The 14,917-nt window shown below is 38.1% G+C and overlaps 1 long non-coding RNA gene across 2 annotated transcripts in view; it reads right to left on the bottom strand.

Annotated features, from left to right (window-relative positions):
* Window positions 1–14,000, bottom strand: part of LOC117810020 — a 97,735-nt gene extending 83,735 nt beyond the window's left edge. For both annotated transcript variants that reach the window (XR_004630666.1, XR_004630667.1), the window contains exons 1-2: window positions 13,962–14,000; window positions 13,450–13,581 (exon numbers count right to left, since the gene is read on the bottom strand). This is a non-coding gene — a long non-coding RNA (uncharacterized LOC117810020). The remainder of the gene's footprint in view (window positions 1–13,449; window positions 13,582–13,961) is intronic.
* Window positions 14,001–14,917: the final 917 nt, after the last annotated feature.

Here is a 14,917-nt window from a genome sequence, read left to right as displayed (position 1 = left end):
TTTTGGTTCAGGAGAGGGCTTTATCTGGCTTTTACTGGAAACATGAGATGATTTATATTCATTTTTGCCTCGAGCTGCTACTAAGAGTCACTTGCAATTACTGACTGTTCCTGTGAGGTCAAGAAATGAATACATCCTCAGTGAAAAGATCTCAGTGCTGCTTATGAACACAGGTGAGAAGCAGAGATGGTTAAAAATAGCAAACACAAGTCTGCAGAATACGTCTGCTGTGAAGGAATGGGGAAAATGTCAAGTTAATGCAAACATTGTTCCAAGGTATTATTAATCATTTAATAGAGAATAGTAGTTTAGCCACAATACTGTGCTGTATTTTATTAACAGTTGTATCTTCTTAAAGATGCATAGATTAAATATGATGACGATGGTGGCAGCATTTTCCTAACATATGTGCGGAATTGCTCATGACTGATTTTTTAAATTACTTAATGCGAAATGGATGAAAACAGACACTATGCCAGATATTTGGTCCTCAAACATGTTTCATCATTGCCATATTATCAAACATACAACTGCTGACTGAGATATGGTAAATTTCTGATTCATGTTACAGTATGTCATGTCATACCACTCTGAGAAGACTTAAGCCAGTCAACACCCGGTGTCATCCTCTAAAAGCTCAGCCATCACCATGAGATGGAGCTCAGTTAAAAAAAAAAAACCATTTCACTCAACTCAGCAATATTTCACAAAACATGACAGCTTTGTTGTTTTGTGAAATGCTTTTGTGTTTTTGTCAGTTTTGACTTGTTTTGTCCTTCAGGGCTACTGTAGATTTATGGAAGAGGGAGAAGTCCTCCACCTGACCCCTCTGTATGAAGCCTCAGAGGCTCTGTAGGCTCCCTCTCTGTAGAACAAGCTTAACAAGTGAGAGTGAGCTGTCGTAGGATTATGAGGTTAACCCTTTTAACTCCAAACACACTGTTTCTTTGTGACTTTCCATGACAGTTGTTTCCAAAGTTTAACATGTCTAGTCACCCGAGACACACTGAAAACTGTGCTTCAGAAATCTCAATTTAACTTCATCCCAGATGCAAAAAGCCTGATATTTCCCAGCTAGTGTGAAAAACTCATATTCAAATATTTAACATTTTACCAGAGGCAATCTTAGAACTCATTGGCTCTCATCTGACGATGATTTCGCCTTTGGGGGTCACGGCCAGTATTACACGGCCTGTGGGGTAGCCTGTGGAAAGTGGAATAACTAATAAGGGATATCTGGGCGAAGACTTCCTCTTCTGTCCACCAGTCATTGTTAAAAGCTTGAATAGCAACATGAGATGTGAAAATGGAGTTGGAGTTTAGAGACATCTACAACTGGATTTGTATCTGCGTCAAAGATCTGTATATGAAGAATAAATGAGAAAATAATAAAACGCTGAATGGCTGATGGGTTCTGGGATGAATTCAGACCATTGATTCTGTGTCTTAAGCTCTCCACATGGATAGTTTTCCTACTTTTAACCAAAACATTCTCTAACTTGGTTGATCAGAAGTACTGAGACTTTAAATATTGAGTGTATCTGGTTTCTATTTAGTCATCCACCCACAGATTCAGCATCCATCTTCATATTTGTTCATTGAAATTACACTCAGAGAGGTTATGACCCAGAAGGTTTAAGGTCCTGACCTAGTCTGGTACCTGTGGACATCTCTCTGATGAAACATACAACCTAATTGTAATTATCCCTCTAGTGTTACAGGTCAAAACATGCCCTCTTGTCCTCTCACCATTCTGCGTCTGGATGCCTGGCTGCTCTTTCTCCAAAGCAAAATGTGAGAGCTTATTTTCCTGAAGTCAAGTAAATGAGGATGAACACGTCAGAGGAGACACTGAAATGTAAGGGTATTGTTCATTTGAAGCAGCTTGCTCTTGGCAAGGACAGGATGTGCCTTTGCTGTAGGTTGGATTCAAACACTCCTGCGATGTGACATACAGTTTAAAGAGACAGCAAACAGACACACACTCTGAGTCTTAGATCAACAATTCTGGTCTGTTGTCAGGAAACAGTTCTTCTACAACAAATATTGTATGCTGATATGTTATATGCAGCAGTGTAAGCAGCTTTCTTATATTAGTATGAACCTAGACAACACAAAGTTACTAAAACTGACCACATTGTTGAGAAAAGTACACAACAAATGGCACAAATATATCACTATCAATTATTTACTAATGTCAGATGAAAGCAGCAAACAGGGCTGGCAAAATCAAGGAAAATGAACAGCTTCTGTTGTCTTGAAATAAATCTGCTATAAGCAGAACTGTAGGCCTGTACCTACTGATTTGGTGCAGAAGCTGTCGGTCATAACTTCACATACCTTAACATCAAGTAACTAAATCAACTTAGCTCCTCATAAATTAGCATGATAAGACCTAACTGTTATGACAGAAAGCATGTTTAAGAAAAAAGTATTTGATGTGTATTATAATTTTCAAGTTTAACCCATGTTCCATCTGTTATAAAGAAGGAGGCAGGCTTTATGGCCTATACTGCAGCCAGTCACCAGGGGGAGCTCTAAAATTGTCTGCGTCCCTCTATGGGGAGCTCTTGGTTTGTACTGTCCACTGGTACTAACAATAGTCGCAGAGATGATGATAAAGCGATGACACTGAAACTTTTTTTCTTGTTTTTTCCTCTCTTTACTTCTTTTTTATTTTTTAAAGATGTCTGTTACTGAAATAATGGACTCCAATCTCATCTAAAAACAGACAGATTTAAGTGTGTCTGGGTTTTTCAAAGCACCATCACTATGTAGCGCTTGGTCCCCTTCTGATTTTACTTCCTGCTGTTTGTTCAGGCTCCTTGTTTGTTAATGAGCTGAAAGCATTGTGAATCAATACAGATGAATCTCATTCACATATCATTACGACTAACACCTTAAAACTATGAGTATTACTTCAGTTAACATTACACATTTTAAAGAGCAAATCTTATCTCCTTGTAATTAATTGCCTCCATACATTCACTATGGAAATAAAGATTTAATTTGAATTTAAACCCTTAACAAATAAGAGCTGGGATGTGTCCATAATAATATTCCTCCCTCAGAGTGAGAGGGGCTGCCAGGATAAATAAGCTGCCAGGGTTGTGTTGCTTTGTTAATGCTAAAGTGATATACAGCAAATGAGGATAATTCAGCACAATAAACACTCATTAACATGTGTTCCAGCAGGGATCTTTTTTTAAATGCTGCTGTCTGCAGAACTGTAAAAGTCGTCAAATAATCCAGCAGTCATTAGTTAATAGCTGGTGAAATGTATGTTTTCCAGATGAACATTCTCTCATGGCTGTGTTAAAAAATAATTGCTCTTTATGAGAAGTAACGATGTATGTAAGTGTTATGTTAATTTACCACAACGAAACCTTGAAGGAGAGAGGTTACAGTGGAGGCTGAGGGTCAGACTTCAAACTATAACATCAGAAACCATTGAACATATTATATAACCAACAAACAAAAGTTTATTTTATATTTCTTTCAACCAAGACCACAAATTTTTACAAACTCAAGCTTTCAGACCTGAGACCAACTTTATTTCTGCATTGTTTTTCTGCCCTTTGGACAACAACAAAAACATGTTATCTCTTTGCTAATCTGCCCTTTAAGTGTTTGCAAAGTATATAAAAGGGAAATCTTTTCTTGCTTTCCTGTAGTGGTGACAGGATTTATAAGTCACTAAACAGAAACACCAGATCTTTTAACAGATGGTGTATTTTGCAGGTGATATTTCAATTATCAGCATTATATTATGTCCTTTTCATCAAGTATTTACTGCACATATAACAAGGTATTGTAGTGTACACAATTAGTAGTCAAATAATAATCACATAGGTGATAATTTGACAGGTTATTTCTATCACAGAGGAGGCCGTTAACAGTCATACGCTATAATGTATTATATAATGGTGCCATTACAGACCATACTAAAAGAGCAGAAAAGAAGAACAAGACAAATGGAAGATACATTTATTTAAGTAAAAGGGATATTCTCATTTTTATAGACACTGTCAGAGATATTTTATTAGTGCCCTCAAACTGCTGTCTTCCATTAGTCTCAAAAACATTTCATGTGTCATTGACATTAAACTTAATGCTGATTTTACAACCAAGCGTGAACTGCATTTAAGGGCATGCATCTACTAACAGCATTCTCTGCACCAGCAGTGCCTATATTTTTACAAAACCAATGCAGTTCAGTGATTTCAGCGCTTAGTGTCCTATGTGCAAAAACACACATGTAGCTGTTTTTGATGCTGCGCTCTCAGTTGAATGTAGTTCCACTTTTGGAATACCGGCACACATCGTCAATGTCACTTCTCCCTAAATGACTAATCAAAAGCAAATTGTTATAGCTTACAGAGCTATCTAAAACCAACCAACAGTCATTATCAAGGGAAGCAAAAGTTCCATGAGACAGCCTTCTTGACTTAGCAACACTAGAGCAGATGAGAAGCACTCTAAAACTGAGGTCGTGGGCAATGTCAGTGCCAAAAATGCTGTCAGTAGACACAGGGCGTTAGTCTTCTTATTTCAAGGTTTAAACATGAAAAGTATGGTTGTTCACTTTGTTTGTAATCACTGGACCTTACTTATGTGAGTTTAAAAAAAGTGTTTCTTTTAAGTTACGTTTGACCTAGTGGTGTGCTACTCATCAAAGATTTGTTGTGTTTGTTTTGTACTAAGTTTCACCTTAATAGACCTTGAAAAGTACAGTATAGTCTACCGTCTTCTGTGTTGATGTCCTGGTACATTATGCCACATATTCTATATTTCCCCTGTCGAGTCTTCACTAATAAAAACCCGGATAACATGCGCTCCCTTTCGGAAGTTGACATTGTCTGTAAGCCTTGTTCATAAATAAACCCTTGTACTGTGAATCCCCTCTCTTGTCCTGATTCTCTGACCAGAATCATTTCCATATCTGCCGAGCTGAACAACACAAACTGTCCACGGGCTCAGCTTTTATCTCAGTATAAGCTTATGATTTTTTAGGATGTGCACCAACCTTTGGGATTTGATTACACAGCTAAACCACATTTTTTCCTACTTCATTGTAAACTTAGATTGGACAGCACCCTTCAGCTGGTGGCAGTCAGCCACTGAACAGCAACTCATGCTGTGTCCCCTCTATGTCCTTTGTCCGCCCTCATCCTCATCTCTGCCTATTGTCTCACAACAAACATTATTATTTTAACCTGCTTAACATTGAAAAGTCTTCAATAGTAAGTGTGGTGGTTTGAAGATCAAAAAGGGCCCTGGAATTACTCGTGTGTGTTCACTTGAAGAGGAAAAACTCGCACAGGACTCCGAAGTAAAACTGATAAAACTAATTTCTTTAATCCACAGTTTTGTTAAACAATCTTACTGGATGTTTCAAAGCTAAGTTTTCCTAAACAAAGAACTATACTACGACGGTAAAGAAACCATGTGGCGCGGTCCTTGATTGATCCTCAACTGTCTGCCCCAGTCTCACCCTACGACCACACGAAAGAGCTCTCTCTCTCTTAAAGGGACAGTAACATAACTCACTGCTGACAACAATACCATACTGCTTTTAAACAATTCAAAATATCCACATGAATTAGATCAATTTACTTTTAGCTGACTCAACATATTTTATAACTTAACTTACAAAATGAAATCACAAATATGAAGTTTAACTTTCAACCCAAAATTGTTGATTATTTATTTACCTTTAATATGCCTGAACGTAACTTGGCCCTTACAGTAAGGCAATTGACTTTTACATAATGTTCATACATAAACATCATGGTCACTCAGTTCAAACTTTCCTGCACACAGCAGTCCCAACGTCCAGTCCTCTTCCTAAGAGCCAGCAGAGGACATACAAAGAAAAACAAACCTGACAGGAGAAAAGTCTAAAGAGACTGAGATATCATTTAAAAAACGCACTTCTTGATGAAATATATTCATAAACTGAACAAGTTAAAAGGTACAAAGATGCTATGTCTTGCAGCAGGATCATATCTGAAATGGCTGAGTCTGCTTCTTTATCTTGACATCTGATCAGGACAATTTCACAATGTTGCTGTAAGTCTCCAAATGCCCGTCCACATTTAAACAGTGAACACAGAAAAACATTCAGTTATCCCAGCTGACCTGCTCACCATAAAACATCACCTACAGTCAGAAACTTATTGGAGTGTCCAGTTTTCTGAAAAACACTTACAAGGCCAACCAGACCGAAAGCAGTAAAATCATCTGCATTGAGTCTGCATCACCTGCTGTACTTGAAAATGTTTCCCACTGTAAGGAATAAACAAAGAAAACAGGAAGATGCTAAAATATTCCAGTGTATCTCTCAGACTTTTGCAGAGCATGTTTGTTTTTCAAGCCACTGGATTAATTTACTGAATTATGGGGGGCCATGCTGTGCAGGTCTGCAGGATCTGTGGGTTGTTAGCATATTTTTAAATTTCAAATCTCTATCTCCACCAAAACAAAAGCAGATGTATTTCATTATTATGCCGTTTTTATGTGTCTTGCTAACAATATCATCATGAGCAACAGAATGCTTCTGATTAGACCTGAGTCTGAAGTGAAAGGGAAGTAGGTGATGTGTTTTATGGTTTTACAGTATAGGGAAAAATCTGAATGATTTTTAATATGAAATAACAGTACAAAGAGGATACACAAACACAGTAGCCTACCAACTGAAAACAGCAGACAAAGAGACAATAACAAGCAGCTAAGGATCCTAATACTTCATCCTACCAGTTGGTGGATTTCTACTGCCAAGAGACTTTTTTTTTTACATCTTGGTTCATTGAAACCAACGGCCCAAACCTAAAGGTCATCACCTTACAACTGCTGACACAAAGAAGTTTGAAGGAATAAAACGTTTGGCATATTTGGTGTTTTAGTACTAGAGTCCAGGAATTAGACTCAAATCTACCTTGAGTCATTAAAATCAGGACCCATGACTTGACTTGGACTTTAGCATGATAACCCAAACTTTGGCTCAGACTCAAGCATCGACTACACTAGGATATGGAAGATGGAGAAGAGGACTTGAAACCAAAAGGGGACCATCTGCCCGAGCAGATCAGGTCTGCTGAGTCAGGAGCTCTTTTAACCCTCCTGTTATGTTCAGGGTCAGATTGACCCTTTTCAAAGTACAAAATAAATTGTTTAAAAGTGTTTTTTCGATATGAAACTTCTTCTACTTGCCTTAATTAGCGTTAATCAAACATATGAAATAAAAATGGGTTCCTTTCACATATTTGCATCCCCCTGCATGTTTTTATTGCATAGATAATGTTCGTGGGTCAATTTGACCCTGCAGTCAAAGTGGAGGCTAAAAGGAGTCAGAAGTGTCAAATAGTAATTGTTTCTTTGCAACTGTGTGAAATTCACCCCAATCACGTACACACACACATGCGCGCGTGTGTGGGTGTGGTCGTGTGAGTGTGAGAATTGCTTTTATAGCCTTTGTTTTCAAATAATGCTATGAGTAGACTTGGTGTCCAACTTACAGTGTTATTTTAGCTTGCCATAAAGTCACAGTTTGCAAGTGTTACAGCTTACAGTTATTATTATTGTGTAATATAGTGAAAGATTGCTTTGCGGAAATGGATGATTTATCATTGGTGGGTAACCAGAGAAATAACACTAGTGAAATTAACATTCCTGCCTCTCTCTCTTTCTCTGTGTTTAGTTAAGCCAGGACTGTTGAAATAGGGAGATCAGGCAGTTGTAGACTAGCTAACTAGATAAGCCGCCCTCATTCCACAAAGAGGCAGGAATTCTTTAAGTTCACCCACAACGGGATGCCACAAACCCTGTCGTCCAGATGCTCTTCACTAGACTGCTTTAATTTGTTTTGTTTGCCTTGATTTTAGCAAGCCCAATGATCCAAGTATTTTCATGCCCTTCGCATATCGGATAAATAATCATGGTGGGCTGCCATGGCCAAAAATGCCAGGGCCATTTTTTGGTCCCAGTCCAGACCTGCCGTATGCATAAATGAATTGTCTTTTCTACACATGCAAAAAGTCCCATGCAGTCGGTCAAGATTCAGACAGTATTTACAATACCCATAGCAATAATGTGGCTCAGCTCAGTCTTCTTCTGTGACTACAAAACTGATTTGGTCACAAATAACATATTTGACAATTAGTGAAATATTCAAGGCTTCTGAAATCTTGATGAAGCCTCTTAACAAGGCATGAGAACTTACAAAACTATGTTAGTAATACTGCCAGTGGTCTATAGGCTCGCTTCTGCACCTTTTGGGTATTTGACATCAATGCACAATGCACGTTCATACCGCGTAGATTGTACAGTTTTAATCAGGCATCTGTGAGGGTCGGGGCGCTGGTAGCCCAACTGTCTAAGCTCCCCACATACAGAGGCTATAGTCCTCTTCGCAGAGGTCGATTCCCGGGCGTGACTATTTGCTGCATGTCTTCCCCAATCTACTCCCCACATTTCCTGTCTATCTACAGCTGTCCTATCAATAAAGGCAAAAACGCCACAAAAATATAACTTAAAAAAAATAAATAAAGACATCCCTGAGGATTTTTCTGATAGCACCTATTATATTTAATCTGTCATTTCCTTCTTGTTCCTTCATAACCTCATTTACAACACTGGAATTGTTAAACACTGCACAGATCCCATCTTTGGTTATCTTTAAAATAGTCTCTTTGCTTATTTCAACTCTCCATATGACACTGAAAGTGTGTTTGCATAATGACTTTTTTAATTATTGAATCTTAAAGAGGGCTTTGTTGAGTTTCCAGATATCTTGGATTTGACTGTAGCTCATGTTCAGCCTTATTATAGGAAACAAACAACTATTGTGTGTTACCAGCTCTCTGCCAGATTCTCTGTCCAGACATTTTTACTAACAAATAGCTTTTTTATGACCTGGCAAGGGCATGCAAATGTCTTCTCACAGCTGCGACCAGCACTTAGAAAGTACAAAACACAGAGGGCCAAGTTTCGGGCTTGCAGCTTAATAACACACAGAACTTTTATATAATCTTTAAGGAGCAACATCAATGAAATATTAAAGCAATACTTAATAGTTTTTCAGATCAGTACTTGGGTGTGAAAGGACCCCTTGAGTTGCATAAATCTTGCAGAATAATGTAGATAAATTCTTTACCACATGTGACAATGTATTCACACTGTGCAGCTTTATACTGCTTCATACACAGGGGCATTTGAAGTATGTTCTCCTTTGTGTTAACTGCCTTGAAACAGGGGAGAGAAACATGTTGACCATTACAGTGTTTTGCTGCGCATTAGACCAGTGAGGGTTACCTAGAGACACAGACACTGTAGGATGTATTTTTATCTGGTTGCCATTAATGAGAGAGCTGACAGTTGTTATACGTTCAGGACAGCTGAGGGGCCTAATGAGCATTTTTACAGCATCTAAGACAGAGGTGCACAATTTCCAACAAAAGCCTGGAAATGTTTTTTGTAAATTATTCACAAAGTGGTGTTTGAGCTGCAGCCTAGTTTCAGATGGAGTCTTTGGAGAAGGTCTGCTATTAGTGAAATATGGTATTCATCCAAACTTTAATGGCGCCTTGTTGTTTACTTAAATATTCAGACTGCTCTCAGGGAGTGCCTGATTGTAGAACATTTCTTACTGAAGCTGGACCCTCAGCAGCCTTTTATTGTAACCCTAAGAGCACTATCTGGCAGCGGGGCCTTCTGCACATTAAGAAAGTGTGAGTGCATGTTTTAGTGTTTCATACTTTACAAAGTAGAGGCTGGCAGACACAGCAGAAACAGCATTTAAAGATCAGATACACATCAGGATGTAAATCTATCAAGCCTGATACAATATTTGCACAATTAATTTAAACTAACTTCTCATACAAAAATAGCACATCTTTGTATCTTCAAGCTTCTGAAATGTTATGATTCCATGCTCTTCTTGCTTGGAAAATTAAACATCTTTTGCTTTTTGTATTATTTGCCAAAAGAATCAAGCAGTTTATGGAACTCTGGAAAAATGAAATATTGCCTTTGTTTATGGTTTTCTATTTTACAGTTTACTGACCATTTATGAACAAAAGAAACGGTCAAGAACACAACCGTCTGATTAATCCCAAAAAAAAGGATCATTACTGGCTAAGCCTAACCTTTTTAGTCATTTTGTAAAAGGAAAATTTACATTTCATGGCATTTAGGAACATCCTCCCTTTTCTGTTACTCAAACATAAAAGTAAAATCTTCACAGGACAGTAAAGGAGTTTAGTTAAAAGACTGGAAAACGAGTTATGTAAGCCAAAACTGTAATGCGCCTCATTGGTATTGATTGACAAACCTAACCACCCTGAGCTCATAAATGAAGGTCATTTTGTGCTTTGAGGCGGTAAAACCTTGAAACAGCTTTTTAGATGAAAGCTGTGTCAGAATCCTGTCGATGCTGCTGCAGCTCCTTGGTCACTAAATGAAGCTGATGATCATCTCACCTTACACAAAGTGTCTGAGGAAGTAATTCATCATGGACAGGCTTATTCAGAACCTGCCCTTGTAATTAAAGCTCAGTTGACTTGTCTGGGATTTGAAGTTCATCAGGTTTACACTGCAAAAAAATCCAATCTTAGAAAGGGTATTTGTCCAATTACTTGTCAAATTATGTTACTACACTTAATATAAGCCACATTGATCTGACAAGTCCAGAAATAAATCTTATTTTGAGATATAACAGGCCAACAATAAGGACTTAATTCAATGTAATGACTAAAAATGGCTGCCAATGAAGCGGCCAAACTGTTCCAGTCAAGTTTCTTGAAACAAGATGTGATACTTGATTTAAAGAACTTATCCAGAGAGCTGATGATTTTGTTGAGATATTTGGGCCATTAAAGAGTACACTCAGTTAATTTGAGTTTTTGGAGTGTTTGTGAAATCATATCACTTGTTTGGCCAAAATCAACATTAAAATGGCCCTGGTGCATTTTTTTCTTCCCAAATTTGTCTTCTCTAGTTACCTGATGCTGTCTCTAGATTGTTGCCATGTCAGACAGCAGTGTTGTGGCTGGTATGTACAGTATACATATTTCATTTGCGGTGAAACAGATCTTGCACTATTGTACTAAAATAGATGAGAAGGCCTTTGTCTGTATTTTCCAAGCTAATTTATCGAATCATTTTTCATGTGGATCTTTTTTTATTCATGTTTTTCAGCTTTTTCCAAGAAGTGCTTTAAATCAGTTTTACCTGTCTGAATCCATGCTGGGTCTAATCCTGATCTTTGAAAAAGGAGAAGGGCATGCAAAATAAAGCATTAGCATCACTACATGCCAATACTCCAAAGGGCATTATTCACACCACATCCAGTTAGCCAACTCTGTATCTCATAGCAGGAGCGGGAAAAGCTCTGGGTTTAAGTGTGTCCTAGGTCACCTGCCTGCTGCTGGATTTGTAAACATGTTCAGTCTGGTCTAAGCTCCTTTATCCTCTTGATTTCTTTGTGTGTACGTCTTGTTAAAGGGTCATTTTTCAAAGAAGAGACTGAGTTTTCTGCAGGTGTGTTTAAAGTTGCCATATAGGCAGTCAGCTGTGCCTCTGTTCAACAGTGCCAGTGTGTACAGAAAGGAACAATCACAGAGAGCTTTGCCATGGGGCAAAACTAAAGGCAGCCACAGAGAGTACCCCGGGTCAGCTGACTGACACAAGTTTCATGACTCACATAGACACTCCTTTGGTCGGCGCCCTGTGACTATACCTTTCCAAATATACAATAGACTGCACAGAAGGAAACCAACAGCATATGTAGGGAGAAAAGGTTTTCACAGACCCCAGGTGCTTATCAGAGACTTTACTGTACACACACAAACACGCTGCGGTTTGGTCTGCTAAACAAATGAATTTGCTGGTACATGAATGAATTAAGAAAAGCAAAGCAGAGTATTTAACAGTCTATTGTTTAAGAAATACTAAATTGAAGTTTTATGATTCCTTTCTTTTCACAGCTCATTTGTAAAGGACTTCATTTATGAGAGAAACCATTCCGCATTACTTCGTGAAAACTGCTCATCATTGATGCTTCAGAATCTTTCAAAGCTTCCAATTTTGTGTTTTGATAATACCAGGCTTCACTGCTGTTCTTTGAAACAAGAACTTGTACAAAAAATATGGTTGATGAGTAATTATAAGAAAATTGTAATTAGATAGGCATGAGTATCTGAGTACATATAATTATCTTTCATAGCAGTGTTTTTTAAATATATAATCTACAACTTTCTTTAAGTCTCACCCCTCTGTCTTCTGTTTGCTTCCTTCAGAGATTATTGAAGCTTTGTTATATCAGCGCTCTCAGGTAGACTCGTTCATGTAAGCAGGAAAAGGTCAGGTGAAGGTGTGTTTACTTCCTTTACAATTTGTAAAGATTAGAAATATGTTCAAAGCTGAGGCGAAGTTGAAAAATGACTTTTTAAGGTCAGTTTTCTTTTTCGGGCAGCCATCCAAAGCAGATGGACAGGGATTAGAGAAACAGCTGGACACTTGGACTGATCACAGAGGCTCTTAGGAAACTCAGGTGTCCCTCTGATGTGACACTTAAGCAATGTGTGCTTTTGGCACAAACACATCTTAGTTGAAAGAGTGTCATCACAGATGGAAAGGCTATGCAAAAGCCCCACACACATTTCCTTTCAGCCCGACAAATAGCAGATGACTGAGGTAAATGTAGATAAAACCTTACAACGTCACAGTCAGTGAAGGTGGTCAAATTCTACAGCTTTGTAACACCCGTACAGAAACTTCTACAGGTGCAAGCTGAAGTCTGTTATGACTCATACAGAAGAATTTCTGCCATTAGTACAAGGTTGCTGTGAAATGGATTGGTTGGTCAGGTTTCATCTTAAAAATTGACATAGTTCTGGTAAGGTAATAGTAGTCTGATTTGTTGAAACAAACTCACTGTTTTCTTTTCTTTGTACTTAAACACTTGTCTCCTGAGTGAAGTAAGTGTGTTGTTTGGCCCATCTATTACCTCCCACCACCACTGCAGTAGCCAATAACAGCCTCTCTATATCTCTAAGAGCAGTTCCTCCAAGTGTCTTGTATTGCCATAGATTTTACATTGGAGATCATTAAGAGCCCTGTGTGTCTCATGCTGACCCTGAAGAGTATCTTGAACGCCTGTACGACACTCTGAGGGCCTGAAAAACAGCGTTAGTATTTGACATAGGAGAGATAATAAGCTTCCCAACACCTTAAGTCTGGGACTTCTCTGTGATTATTCATTTTAAAAGGAGTGCTAATAAATGTTTGGACCAAAGTGCCTGTGGACACTGCAACCAACCAGAGCAACAAGAGGAGTGATGTAACACAAAGCTGCTAGGCTTGGAAGCTAGCTCCAACATTCAAATCTTACAGCTTCTGCTTAAGCGTAACACACATGTGCTCAGTGTGATATAAGTTTGAACGACTTACCGTTTGTTTGTAGCTTGAACTCACATCCAGTGCTGATGAGGTACTGAATCCACAACTCTTGCCTCCACACGCCTCGATCTGTCACAGAAAGTATTAAAGACTCTCCTTCAGGCTGGATGGAGATCAGTGTGTCTGCAAGATAAAATATGTGAGCTCAGATTTATTTGAGATTAAAAGTTTATACTTATAGTTTATAATGACTTTTTGATCAAATGCACATTTTCATTTAAATGTTACTGTTACAGAGATGTTTGAAATGTATCAACCAATGATATAAACCATAAGCAACAAGTTGCACTATCATCTGTTCTTAGCAGCACGTTGTTGGGGTAAAGATTTTAAATCCTGTTGCTCTGTATGTAAACCAGCACTTCTGGAAGGTGCAGAGATCCAAAGTGATCATACCAGTCAGGGAACTTGGTTCAGAGCTTTGCCTTCCTGTTGTTGCATGTAACTTACAAACAAAATGCCATAAATACAAACAAAATTAATCAAACGATCAAACTACTTACAGAAAATGGCTCCCCTACTTCCAAGCAGCTGAAAAAACTTTAAACAAAAGGGGAAACATTTCATTTTCCCCACCTTTAAGTCTCACTTGGTACAGTCCACAACACCTGCTGAAGCAAGATGCGTTCATGTGCGCTCGTTCATTAGAGTGCCATTCTTAGCTAGGAAGAGGACCTCAAAGAGAGCAATGATTAGAAATCAATGTAAAAAAATACAAGAAAATACATGAATGATAACACACTAAAAGAAGCTAGTTTTAGCTGGAAAGGGCAACTCATTACTGCAACTATATATTCAACCAAATAATATATCAAAACTTTGTTTTTTTCTAACAGACTGGTTCAAAGTGAGTGACATTTCCTTGTCTGCTTCAATTTTGGCAGCAGCAGGCTGGATCTTACAGGTAACAAGAATCAAGATTTATGTTATGAGTTAACATATAAAGGATAAAAAAGGTGACTCTTTATAAATCTCACATTAATTGTAAGATAACACAAATTTGACATTTTACTTATTGAAACTTAGAACAGTTAAAAAGATGGCCTTTTGGTCCCACTCAGGTCTCCTGGCAGTTTTAGTACTAAGTCTGCCCAACAGGTGGTGATCACCTGTCTCTGTTAACTCAAGTCTGTTGCTTTAGGCTCTGTGTGCTCATACTGGCGGGGGCATCATTTGACACCTCCTCTTCTAAAATTATACAGATTTACTGATTCACTAACTGTTTAGAATGAAGTTGCAGGAGATGAGTACAGTTTGTTCCTCTATAACATACGGCTTTGTTTTCTTGCATTACTAACATGATATTGCAGTTTCAGGAGTTTTAATGTTTCCCTTCAACTCATGATATATACAGTGGGAATAAGTTGAAATCCAAACATTAGTCCAGAAAGGCACAGATAATGACATAGATATTCTTTGAGTCCTAATATGCTTATTATTATTTGGGAATTAAAAAAAT

This window comes from Notolabrus celidotus, chromosome 3, assembly GCF_009762535.1.
Source record: "Notolabrus celidotus isolate fNotCel1 chromosome 3, fNotCel1.pri, whole genome shotgun sequence".
NCBI lineage: Eukaryota > Metazoa > Chordata > Actinopteri > Labriformes > Labridae > Notolabrus > Notolabrus celidotus.
Note: the sequence above shows the minus strand (reverse complement) of the source record. Positions and strands in the feature narration are given on the sequence as shown.